This window comes from Mustela nigripes, chromosome 8 (assembly GCF_022355385.1).
Source record: "Mustela nigripes isolate SB6536 chromosome 8, MUSNIG.SB6536, whole genome shotgun sequence".
Lineage (NCBI taxonomy): Eukaryota > Metazoa > Chordata > Mammalia > Carnivora > Mustelidae > Mustela > Mustela nigripes.
Window position 1 is genome coordinate 60,707,917 of NC_081564.1, and position 11,597 is coordinate 60,719,513.

Sequence of the window (11,597 nt, forward strand, 5' to 3'; positions counted from 1 at the left end):
GCCTCGGTGGCTCAGTTGGTTGGACGACTGCCTTCGGCTCAGGTCATGATCCCGGAGTCCCGGGATCGAGTCCCACATCGGGCTCCCAGCTCCGCGGGGAGTCTGCTTCTCCCTCTGACCTTCTCCTCGCTCATGTTCTCTCTCACTGTCTCTCTCTCTCAAATAAATAAATAAAATCTTAAAAAAAAAAAAAAAGAACAGACTCTTAGTTAAGAAAACAGCCTCTTCTTGGATCACCATTTGTATGTAGGATTTGGGCTGGGACTATAGACCCCATCTTCCCCAACCATATAAGGAAAGCTGTCTATAATAGCAGAGAGAAAAGACAATCAGTAGAAAGAAGCAAATATGCACAAAGAAGGCAGAGCAAGTCCATAGGAAAACCAATTTTCCAATCTTGCTATAAATCTATAGTACATCATTTTAGTTATTTCTCACTCCCCTGTATCCCTCACCTTCCAAGTTCATGCCTTCACTTGCATTGTTCTTTTGTCAGTCCTCTCCCCTCAGACCACTTGCAACCCTTGGATCTCTTTTCCTGATGCATTTTCAAATCTTGGATCCTTCCATTTCTCGATTTCTTATACTTCTCCATCCCTTACTGATTTCCTGCTCTGAAATTTTACCAAATATTACCATGTATTTCATAGTTGGGTACTTAATGATATAATGACTTTTGTATGTTTTGTGTATCAATCTAGGTTTCTAATTTGCACCTGCTTCCATATTTCAGTCGCCACATTTCTCTTACTCTACAGCAGAGTGAAGGCTGTTTGCTTTCTAGCTCCTTCCTAACTTTTAAACCCAATCCATTTTCACAGCAAAATGAATGGGTCTTTAATAGAGAGTGCTTAGTGGAAAAGTAAAAAAACACAGTGTTATGCCAACACCATTTGTGGACATTAAACATACTCAGAGACAAATAAACATGCATCTTATAAAAATCTATACAAACAAAAAGATATATATTAAACTCAATAAAGTAGCTGTGGAAGAAGGACATAATTATAGGAGTAGGGTACAGTGATGGAAAAGGCTTTGTTTGTTTGTTTGTTTGTTTTATTTGACAGACAGAGATCACAAGTAGGCAGAGCAGCAGGAGTGGGGGTGGGGGGGGTGGAAGCAGGCTCCCTGCTGAGCAGAGAGCCCAATGCGGGGCTTGATCCCAGGACCATGACCTGAGCCGAAGGCAGAGGCTTAACTCACCAAGCCACCCAGGCGCCCCTGGAAAAGGCTTTGCATGAAGTAGTAGAGATGGTATGAGGTAAACTAAAGAAGATTTTAAAAGTCAACCTTCCTCAGCTGGGGTCTTAAATATATTCATAAATATATACTTATATTCTAGGTAACAATTATTACAATATCCTTCAACAGTTCTGGGAATTAATATCATAACCCTACCCGTGTATATATTTTCTTACATATGCTTTGCTTATACAATAAAGCAGAAAGATTGCACATTAAGTGGATATCAAACTTTAAGAAAATCCAATATAGGGAAATATGGATAAAAAATTCTAAAACATATATTAAAAAGATGGGGAAGCAATTATTTCTATTGCCAAAAAAACGTGTCCTATTTAATAGATAACTTGCTCCAAGGTTAATTTAAAAGTGAGCAGTCCAGTTCATGTAAAAGCATGTTTCAATTAAAATGTTCTTCTACTTATAAAAATTTAACTCACACCAATATTTCATAAAGAGAAGCAGCTCTGTTTTTGTTGTTGTTGTTGAAACTCTGCTTTTCTGACTTCAGTTTACATGTTATATATCTTAATAATGAATGAAGCATGCAAAATCAAATACATACTAGAGAAGTCCGAGAACATTTATTTCAAGGGTAATTTAACTAATCTAAAAGTTCATTTTCCAAGTACTAGTTGAAAGATTTTTTTTTTTTTAACTTTGGGGTATTTTTTTAATGCTGGGCAACAACAAAGGCATTCAAGAGCAGAGACCCAGGGTGTCTTTTTTGTTATTCCCAGATATGCAGGGTCTGATGATGGCGGTGATCACACTAATGATGTTAGTGACAGTAATAATGTTGATGGGAAAGGTAGTCAAGACTGCCAAAATGAAAAATCTCATCTTTGAAATGCGCCCTTTTAAATTGTCATTTCTTCCTTTTATTTTTTCCCTTTTCTCCATTGGCAATAATAGGTAGAGAATCACAAATAACTTCAAACTACATTCTATTCCTTGACACAGGGAACCATAACTTAAATCACCAGTTCTCAACCAAGGTGTCATGACATACTCATTTGTTCATAACAACGATAGAATACTTCAAAATCAATCTTAGTGTATGATGTAAGTAATGAGATATTAATAGGCAAAATACTTTAAAATGTGGTTTTTGAGAAAATAGAGTATCTTTGAGGTTCTTCCATGAACGATGTCACTTTCACACATTTTCTTTCAAATATGCTCTCCTGAGAGAGGAAAAAATGATGATATAATGAGTACATTAAAAATTGTACCGAAAGCCCTTCTATTTTGTCCATACCAAGCCCCATGCTGAAAACCTTCATAGATCCTCATTTTAAATGCCCTGTCATCCCATAAACAAGGAAATATCCCAGCGTTCAAGTCTGTCGCAATCTCACAATCTAAATCTAACAATGTGATTCTCGATGGCAGAATTGGCACAAAAATCTTTTGTCAAATTCTGAATCCTGAATTTTTGTCTAAAAAATATGGTCACCATGGCAATAGCTAAAAATATAATGTTTGTTAATTGCCATATAAATGAGAAACAGAACCAGAAAACTGTTGTACAGACATTTAATTAGGTATAAACCAGTAATACATGAAAACCACATAAATAAAAATTCTCTTTCATCAGAACAATGCATTTAACTGATAATTTCAACGTTTTTCATCTCTAAACTCTTTTTACTACGTTTGTTAACAAGAAAAGAGAGAGAAGAAACTGCAAAGGGCATCCAAGCTTCTAAGAATTTATAAGACCAAAAAGGGAGACATTTGGTTATATTCGTACCTGCAAGAGATTGCCAGTCATTTGCAGTGCACTGAATAAAGAATTGCCGTTTTCAACTCACACTGGGGAGAGAGAATGGGGGAAATTCTATAGGTAAAAAGGAAAATGTCACATTCACACAAAATACTAAAAATACAAAGTTGAGTGGGGAGGGGGGAGGAGTGGGAAGAAAAGGAGAAAAGGCGAAGAAGGCTGTGGGTGTTGGGCCAGACTGAAAACGCAGGGACTGAATTGAGTTTTTAATTTCAAGAGGAGAAGGAATTAAATTCTTCACTAGAAAAATAAATCAAGGGAACTTTTATAGGGTGACTAATACATTAATAACCTACAGGAAGAGCTGAGTTCTCAGGTGAAGCTAGTTCAAGGACAAAAGGGCAAGCTCCCACTCTCCGAACAGTGTCAAGGGATCTTCAATGAATTCACGGAGCAGAGACACAGAATCCGGAATTCTTAGAGATGCTTGTCTGCGTCCAGAAAGTCTCTTGTGTACATCGCTGAAAGGCCTTATTATTGACTAATGAGCTTGTCTGAATCACCTATTTGCTTTATTATTTGCAAGCAAACATACAATTATGCCTGAGCTAATTTGAGATTCCAACTTTTCATTTTTAATGCAGCTTAGTTAACGCATAAAACCTTTCACAGTGTTTATGACAAAAAGGTTACTCTTTATTCTTTTGTGCCCGTGATTTTTTCAAAGCGAGCTTCACTAGATGTCATTTTCTCTAGAAACTTTTTTTTTCCCTCCTTCCATTAGTGGAACAGTCTAATTACTGCATAATCAAAAAGAGAGGCGCACACGGCTGCCTGGCTTCACCACATCCACACAATGGTGCCGAATGCGCCTTAACAGTCCAGTGAACTGTCAGCGGCAAAAGTAATTGGAAATTGGGGCTATTTCTTCGTGTACGGGTAGTGGGAGTTGTTCTTGTGCTTTGTTAATAGGCAAATCACTCGCAGGAGGTAGGGAATCTATAGTTAGTTTGTAAAGACTCTTTATAACTTTTTTTTTTTTTAAGTTAAGACACTGCTTTACTTCCTCCTAAAATTTTTTTTTTCAATTACACATTAAATGACTTGGCATTTGAGGTAATGTTATCTAGTGTTAATTCACCTGTTAGGAAATTGCCTCTCTCTAGAACCTGGGGTTAATAGAGTGCAAAAGACCATTCTTATCAAGGGGTAGGAGAAAGGCGATTAATTTACACTATAAATTAAAACATAGAAAATGGAAAGAAAACAGTCTCTGAGTTCTGGCCTCACTCCTGAAAAGCTATTATGTTTTGTTGTTTTTTTCTGTTTTTAATTTGTTATTTTTATCCACTTTAGCAGGCCTCTAATCATTCCAGGCAGAACACACAGCATGGATGAAACTATACATGAAAGAATATGCTTCAGGAAGCAAAATTAATTGACATTGCAGGGAACATATTCACAAGGTCCGTGGAGTTACAGCTGTGTGGCTTCTATTCACATCACAGTAAAATCATTTGTCTGTTTAATATTTGCAAAAGCACATTTGAAAAGGAAAACCATGAAATGCTAAGTAGCCTTGTTGACAAGCATGAATCTTCTTTGTCATATTTCACCTTTAATAAAAATAGTGATGCTAATGATTAAATCCATTTGTACCACATTCAGAGCACACTGCAGAGCAATGTAGGTCAGAGGATGGCTTCCAACAAGTGAGTCTGAAAATAATTGTTTATGGACCACGACGCTGCTCTTTGTGAAAAATCAGTTATTGTAAATAAAGTCTCTGGTTAATTAATAGCCAAAAAAAACCCCACAAAAAAACAAATATCTAAAGAGAGAGGTATATATTACTCAATTTCATTCCAGGAGACAGGTCTTTGTTCTCTACTTCACCTGCCTCCAACAACTAAAGGTAATAGCAGCTCTTGTCACAAGCAAAATTTTAAACGAGCTTACCTTTTACTTCCCTAACTGCCAATTCCCAGCATCCTCATGATGTTTGGCTTTCCCAGGAGCCCACACTCAGGTGCTTCAAGTTATACCTTAGCATTTGCCTTCTTCCTCCCTGTCAGTACTTACTTGTCTCATTTTTTTCTCTCGAGACATAGGTGAGCAGACACAAGGATTTGGCCTGATTGGCAATTGCCTAACATATAAGTCAACTAAGTACTATGTGTGATTGATTGAGGGTTCACCATTTACTTGTTTGGTGGGCATGTCATTTCATATCTTAAGCCTCAGTTTTCTCATTTGTAAAATTGGGTCAATAACCCTGTAAGGGTCTGGGGGAAATTAAATGAGGTGAGCTCATATAAAACACCTACGCCTATGCCTTAATAGTATTAGATAGAGGATTATTATCCCCACAACCAAGCGCAGTACCTGCCGCATAATTGGAACTAGATATGTGTTTGTTGAATGGAATGAATGAATAAAGACAGATTAGGCCAGATTAGGCCTGAAATATCAGAACAAGTCATCAATCATGTAGCAGATATTTTGTGCATAAAATATGCAAACATCAACGTGTTCTCCAGAAGAACATAACATTTTGGACTAGTTTCGCTTCCTCCTATGATAAAGCATAGATCACACAAATAAAAGATACATGTTTCATGGAATTAGAAATGACTCACTCTCATGAGGCACCTGGGGGGCTCAGTGAGTTAAACGTTTGCCTTTGGCTCGGGTCATGATCTCAGGGTCCTGGGATCGAGTCCCACACAGGCTCTTGGCTCAATGGGGAGCCTGCTTCCCCCTCTCTCTCTGCCTGCCTCTGCCTGCTTATGATCTCTCTCTCTTTCTCTGTGTCAAATAAATAAATCTTTAAAAAAAATTTTTTTTTAAAAGAAATGACTCACTCTTTATCTGGCAATTTCAGACAGTGGCCCAAAAGACACATCTTTAGCACCCATTCCATTCAATCTATTTGTGGAAAACAATGACTAGTTCTTTTCAGAAATCTAACACAGTAGTTAAGAAATTTCAACATATCATGAAGTAAGTGTTGGAAGACAAAGAAAATTTGAAGCATTCCCAAGAAATTGGGCAAATCGTCTTTAAGTAGGACAAAAATCAATGGGACAAGGAGGCATATGTAAAGAAAATAAAAAGAAAGAACTAGATTGGAAGAAACATCTTTGGGGGAGAAAAGGGACTTTCAAGAAAATGAATTTGAATGTGAATAAAACTCCACTTCTTAGCTAGATAACTTTATAGACAATACTTCGCCTTTTTAAACCTCAGTTTTCTTATCTTCAAAATGGAAATTACAATATGTGTCTACAAATGTCATGTGAGAATTAGAATAATAAATATTCCAGGCTCAGCATAGCCACTCAGCGAAGAGCAGTAGTGAGGTATTGGTGATGGCAGTGGCGGGAGCGGCGGCAGCAGCAGAAGTAAGACAGCAGGAACAGGAGCAGTAGACTAGGCTTTGGGGAGTCATATGTAACGACAGGCTAAATACAAAGCAGCAATTTCATACTGGAAAGGAAAAAAAACAATGTCCTGAAATGTATTTTTTAAGCATTTAATGGAAGGGGAAAAAACAAATGGCCAATAAACATATAAAAAAAAGTTCAGTTTTACTAGTGATCAGGGAAATGCAAATTAAATAATGTGATACTATTATGCACACATCAGATTGGCAAAAATTAAAAAGTGTGACTATATCAAACACAAGTGAGGATGTGAGAAACAGGAGCTATGAGAAGCACTTGGGAAAGCAATTTGCAATATCCAGTTAAAAAGCTGCAGGTCCTCTACTGCTCTCCTGTGGGATTTCTCCACTGGAGACACTCTCCATGTGTCTGAACATGAAGCCACATGCACAAATATTGCTTTCAGTGGGGGAAAAGAGAAAATATAAATGTCTCTCAACAGAACAATGAATATATGAAAGTTATTTGTTAAATGGAATATGATAGACCATTTAAGATGACTGAGTCAAAGTTACATCTATCAACCTGGATAAACCTAACAAAACAATGGTAAAATGAGAAAAGAATGTTGTTGAATGGTTAAAAAATATTATACTACCTGTATTGGTCCTGGAAAAGTGCAGAATCATGAAATGATACACACTGGATTTAGGGTGGAGGTTTTTCCAAGGATGAGATTTGGAAGAATACAATCAGGCAGAAATGGAGTCTGTGATGTTTGATTTTTCTTTTTAAAGAGTCTGAAGCAAAGGGTGCCTGGCTAGTGCAGTTGGTTAAGCATCCAACTCTTTTTTTTTTTTTTTAAAGATTTTATTTATTTATTTGACAGATAGAGATCACAAGTAGGCAGAGAGGCAGGCAGAGAGGAGGAAGCAGGCTCCCTACGGAGCAGAGAGCCCGATGTGGGCTCGATGACCTGAGCCGAAGGCAGGGGCTTTAACCCACTGAGCCACCCAGGCGCCCCAAGCATCCAACTCTTAATTTCCACTCAGTTCATGAACTTAGGGTTGTGAGATGGAGCCCCACAAGGGTCTCCATACTGGGCTTGGAGTCTGCTTGTCCCTCTTCCTCTGCTTCTCCTGTGCACGCACATTTATTTATAAACAAATAAACAAAGTCTATAAAAAAAAGTCTGAAGCAAATACGCAAATAGATGAGATTTCTTAAACTTGGTACTATGTATGCAGAAAGGCCCACATAATAACTTTCTGCAAACAAACCTTTGGGGCTTATAGTTATCAAGTATAAAATGAAATAGCTGGGCCAGCTAATCATCAAGTTCCTTTCTAGCTAAAATATTTAATAACTGAAAAGAACCTATCATGATGGGGTGGGCTAGTCAAGTTGTTCTTTCTAGCATAGGAAAAGGAAATTGTGTTAAATTTAAGAAAAAACACTAGAAAACTAGAGTAATCAAAACATAGTGGTTCTGGCGTAAGTCCAAATATATAGATCGATGGAATAGAATTGAGAGAACAGAAGTAAACCCTTATATTCATAGTCCATCAGTTTTGAACAAGGGTGCTAAGACCATTCAATGAGGCAAGAATGGTCTTTTCAACAAATAGTACTAAAACAATTAGATATTTGCATGGAAAAGAATCAAGTGGACCATCACACCATACACAAAAATTAACTCAAAATATTTCATTGACACTGAAAACTATAAAGTTCTTAGAAAAAAAATAGGAATCTGTGTGACTTTGAATTAGGCAATGCTTTCCTAGATATGACTGTAAAAGCACAAGAGATGAAAGAAATATAGGTAAATTGGATTTCATCAAAATTAATAACTTTTGTGTTTCAAAGGCTACCATCAAGAAAGTAAAAAGAGAAAATATCCTCAAATTATATATATAATAAGAGATTTATGTCAAGAATATATAAAGAACTCTTACAAATGAACAATAAAAAGACAGTTCCTCTTTTTTAAATAAGCAAAGGATTTGAACAGACACAAATATACAAATAATATTCAAAGGAGTAATAAACATATGAAAAGATGTTCAACACTATTAGAGAAATTAAAATAAAACCACAATGACATACCCCTTCATACCCACTAGGATACCTATGATCTAAAAAAGAGATGATATCAAGTGCTGGCAAGAATGTGGAGAAACTGGAACCCTCATTCTTTGCTGGTGGGGATGTAAATTGGTGCAACCACTTTGGAAAACAGTGTGAAAGTTCCCCCAAAGAGTTATAGATAGGGGGGCACCTGGGTGGCTCAGATAGTTGAGCATCTGACTCTTGTTTCAGCTCAGGTCATGATCTCATTGGGTTGTGAGATCAAGCCCCACCTCGGGCTCTATGCTCAGTAAGGAGTCTGGTTGAAGATTCTCTCCCTCTGCCCCTCTCCTCACTCACATGCATGCATGCTCTCTCTCAAATAAATAAATATATTTTTTAAAGATTTATTTATTTATTTATTTATTTGACAGATAGAGATCACAAGTAGGCAGAGAGGCAGGCAGAGAGAGAGGAGAAAGCAGGCTCCCTGCTGAGCAGAAAGCCTGATGTGGAGCTTGAGCCCAGGACCCTGGGAACATGACCTGAGCCGAAGGCAGAGGCTTTAGCCCACTGAGCCACCCAGGCACCAATAAATAAATATTTTTAATAGAAAGGGTTAAAGATTGAATTATCCATATTATCTAATAATTCCTCTCCTAAATTTATACACAAAAGAATTTAAAGGATATGTTCATACAAAAACTTGGACACAAATATTCATAGTAGTATTAGCCATAATAGTGCAAGAGTAGAATTAATCCACATGTCTATAAACTAATGAATGGATAAACAAATGTGGTATAGTCACACAGTAGAATATTATTTGGCCCTAAGAAGGAATAAAGTAATAATATACGCTATAACACAGATAAACCTTGAAAACATTATGTTGAGTAAAAGGAGCCAAACTTAAAAAGTCACATATTATATGATTCCATTTCTATAAAATGCCCAGAATAGGCAAACTCATAGAAACAGAGAGTAGATTAGTGACTGCCAAAGGATAAGGGAAAGGAAAATGGGGAATGATAGCTGATGGGTACAAGGTTTCTTTTTGAGGTGATAAAAATGTGTTAAAATTAGTGGTGAAGGATGCACAACTCAGAATATACTGAAACCCACTGAATTATACATATACTCTAAAAGGGTAAATGTCATGGTATGTGATTTACATCTCAGTAAAGCTGTTATTAAAAAGTTTAAGGAGAGAAATAAAAATAGTAAAAAGGGGGAAATTTTGGGGTTACATTTTTAAAGAACGTCTTATCATAGTTATTAAACCTATTAGAATTGTTTAGAAATCTTCCAGATAATATGTGGGCATTGTTGGAGAGGGGTCCCAGAAGATAATGTGTTATAAACTATCTTGATGTTTTTAGACGTTTTTTAATCTGAATACATGAGGTTGGTTCAGAGAATTTTATGAGATTTCATTCAGTATTATTCAATAATGAATCTAAGACTCCTGTTACCAAATATTGATTTTTCTTCTGTTTCTCTCTTAGGTTTTATTTCTAAATACAAAATGTATTCTCTTTCTCATCAGATCTGAGGAAAACCCTTTGTGGAAATCAAAATTCAGTGATATAATATTCACCTGTCATTATTAAGGAAAAAAGATTCCATATAGGTAAATATAACACAATAACTGAAATTTATCCACAGCCAAGTCCCATATTGTGCTCTCCTTAATCACACTTGATAGAAATATCTCAAAAATGCTTTGTTTCCCTGACTTCTGAAGCAAAGAATAGCAACTATACCCACCTTTCTTTCATGAATCGGGGTCAGCATTATTAATGTCCATTCCCTGTAATACACTATTATACACCACCTGGCTCTTCGTTGATTTTGAGTATCCTCCCCTCCCAGATTGTCAACAGTCACTTCTGCTGTCATTGCAGAATGCCTTCCATGAAGGCTTTTTTATAGGCATACAGAGGGATTATTTCATTTCTCCCAAACCCTCCCTCATGTTTCAACTGAACAAAGTCTTTGACATCGGTCACTTTTGGAGGGGAAAATGGGACCTTTTTATAAAGAGAAAATGAAAATGAAAATGAAGGACACTTGGCCTGCACTCTCATAACTCAATCGGATCCCAGCTCAACTGATAGACTTGAAGGCTCTTGCGTTCGGCCTTTCTTCCTTCAAGCAGTGATGGCTTATGGTAAACTCTGTTAAAGGATGGATGGATCCCCACCTTTCAGTTCCAAGGAGAGCCAGAGGAGTTGGAGTGGGCACCAGGCCTTCATCCCCATAAAATAGATATGATGTCACTCCCAGCAGCCCCATTTTGTCACAAGGAACCCTACTCCTATCTCCTTTCCCTTCTCACCAATGTTCCCTCCTTAAAGATGTTAAGGTAGGAGAATGTGGGGAGATTTTAGAAGATGAGGTGGCACAAAGGAAGCAAGAGCATGGTTCTTACATTGACTTATTTTCTTCTAAGACATAAACAGAAGAATAGGAATTAATTGCCATAGTATTAGCTTCTTAATCTTACTTAAAGATACAACTTAAATAAATTAATGCATTTCTCTGGCTGCATGATGTTAGCCAAACAGGATTATTTTTTATTATGTACCATCTTTCATCACTGAACCCTGAGTATGACATAGTCTTGGCTTCTGGGTTTTGTTTTGTTTTGTGGTTTTGGTTTTTCTTTTTTTTTTTTTTTTTCCCTTAGAGAAAGGAAAAAGTATCTGCAGGAGAAAATTTCTCCCAAACTGGCTGCCACCTGTTTTCCCTCTTTTGTCTTCCCAACACTTCAGTGTTACATAATTGCAAACAAAACTTTAATAGCCTTTGCATTTGCATGGATAGAAAATAATCAGATTGTTGAATGCTAAAATATTACAAGAGATATTTTGGAATCTCAGGGTCCCTGTTCATTTACTTATTGGTTCACAGATAATGCTACAGGGTTGAGTATATCTGAAGTCTTATTTCTAAGTAAATGGGATATTATATTCCAGAAATTATTTGGAAGGAACAAATCTAATTTTGGTAATTAAGGTTACTGTGTGTTCCAGATGGTACAGCTGTTTTTTTTTTTTCAGGTATTGCTCTCTAAGTGATTGTGTGGAAGAAAAATCCTTGATAACCTTTATTAGAAATGCAGCATGAACAAGAAATGAAGCTTTCTTAAATGACATATTTCA